Here is a 2219-nt window from a genome sequence, read left to right on the forward strand (position 1 = left end):
GTCCAAAGCCTGTGAGTCCCTTTCCATTTCACCATCGCTGGCTTTACTGTCCTGGAAGATACAGCCCTGCAGTCCAGCTTGAAATCTGGGATGATGTTACCTCCAACAGTTCCTTTAATTATTCAGAATTGTCTTAGCTATCTTGTGTCTGTGTGTGTATATGTGTGTGTATGTGTGTGTGTATGTGTGTGTATGTGTGTATGTGTGTGTGTGTGTGCTTCCATAAGATGTTTAAGATGTTTAAGTTTTTTGTTTTGTTTTAGTTTGATTGCTTTTTACAATTTCTGTTGGCATTTTGATCAGGATTGAATTGCATTTATAGATTGCTTTTGGTAGGATGACCATTTTCACAATATTGATTCTGCTAATCCATCCATGAATATGGGAACCTTTCTATCTTCTGGTGTCTTTCTCAATGCCGTATAGTTTTTGTTATCCAAGTCTTTCACTTGCTTATTTAGATAGCCAAGTCAGTTTTTTGATGCTGTTGTGAACATTCCTGTTTCCATGGTTTCTCTCTCAGTATGTGTGTCATTTCTGTTCAAGGCGGCTGGCTTGAACTTTGAATTTTAACTTTGTATTTTACTCTGTATCCTTTGTATTTAACTTTGTATCCTTGCTGAGTGTGTTTGTAGCTGTAGAAGTGTACTGCTGGAATCTTATATATATAACACCAAATCATCTGTAAATGAAGATGCGATGATTCTTTCTTTCCTGTTTGTATCCCCTTGATCTCCTTCAGCTGTCTTGTCTAGCATAAACTTCAAGAACTATATTGAATAGACATGGGAAGAGTGACTTATTTCTGATTTTAATGGAAATGCTTTGAGTTTCTGTTTCATCTAATATTGGACTTGTGCTTGCTGTAAGTTGCCTTTATTGTGTTACCATAGATTCCTCCTCTAAGACTTTTCTCCAACATCTTTTCTTGGGGTCAAAGGCATCTTATAAATCTAATTAAATCATCATGTAGATTTTGCCTTTCATTCTGTTTATGTGGCTGATTACTTTTATTGATTTACATATATTGAACTACCCCTACATCTCTGGGATGACTTGATAATCTTTTTGCTGTGTTCTTAGATTTGGTTTGCAATACTTTACTGATATTTTTTGTATCTACATTTATAAGGGATTTAGTTTGCTGCTTGTATCCCCTTGATATCCCCTTGATCTCCTTCAGCTAGCATATAGTTTTTATATGTGAAGTCTTTATGGGGTTTGGGTAAGAGGACAATTGTGACATCATGAAAATAATTAGAAAATGTTCTTTCAGTTTCTATTTTACAGAATAATTTAAGGATTATTTGTGTTGCTTCTTCTTTGAAGATCTGGCAAATTCTGTGCTGAATCCATCTGGTCCTGAGCTTTTGTTGTTGTTGTTTGGAGGTTTTCAACTGTTGCTTATGTCTTAGTCAGGGTCCTCTAGAAGAACAGAACTTACAGAATGAATCTGCATATATAGAAGGAGCATTTACTAGAGTGGCTGATAGGCTGTGACCCAGCTAGTCCAAAATCCAGTAGTTATTCAACCTACAAGGATGGGTGTCTCAGCTGGTCTTCAGAATATGTCTGAATCCCAAAGAAGTAGACGCCAACTCCAGTTTAAGAGTGGACTTTCCAGTGGGAGCAGACAAAGAAGAAAACTTCCTTCTCCTGTAAGAATCTTCCCGTCTACTCTTCTGAAGCATTATTTCCTCTTCCTTTTCTAAGGATTTCACGAGTATCATTAAGGTGTGTGTTTTGTTTGTTTTTTGTTTTTGTTTTGATGTTTGGCTTGATTTGGTTTCATTTTTTGATACAGGCACCTAGCTCTACAAGCTTGCCTCTCAAAACAGCCCGAACCTTGTCCCATAGGTTGGAATAGTAAAAAGTTTTGCCACTGAGTAAAATAGGTCTCTGTTTTTTCAGACTGTTCCAGCTGCCCTTGCCATCTGATGCCTAGCCCATTCAAGTTGATGATATTGTGCAGTAACAACATTTAGAAAAATGCTCATCTTCTGTTTCAAATTTCAAATTTTCTGGACTTCAGTTTCAGAGAACAGAAGCTATTTTAGATAACTCAGGAAGAAATGAATTTTATTTCACTTATGTTGAGGCTTAGAGAATCTGTTGGGGGACTTAAAAGCAGCCAGTGAGTGTTTTGAGGGTGATACAACAGAGTCTGACCCCCCTGTTAGAAAGGTTTTCATTACTACAGCAAACACATGCGATAGTCA

The sequence above is a fragment of the Grammomys surdaster genome, unplaced genomic scaffold (genome assembly GCF_004785775.1).
Source record: "Grammomys surdaster isolate TR1022 unplaced genomic scaffold, NIH_TR_1.0 135, whole genome shotgun sequence".
Classification (NCBI taxonomy): Eukaryota; Metazoa; Chordata; class Mammalia; order Rodentia; family Muridae; genus Grammomys; species Grammomys surdaster.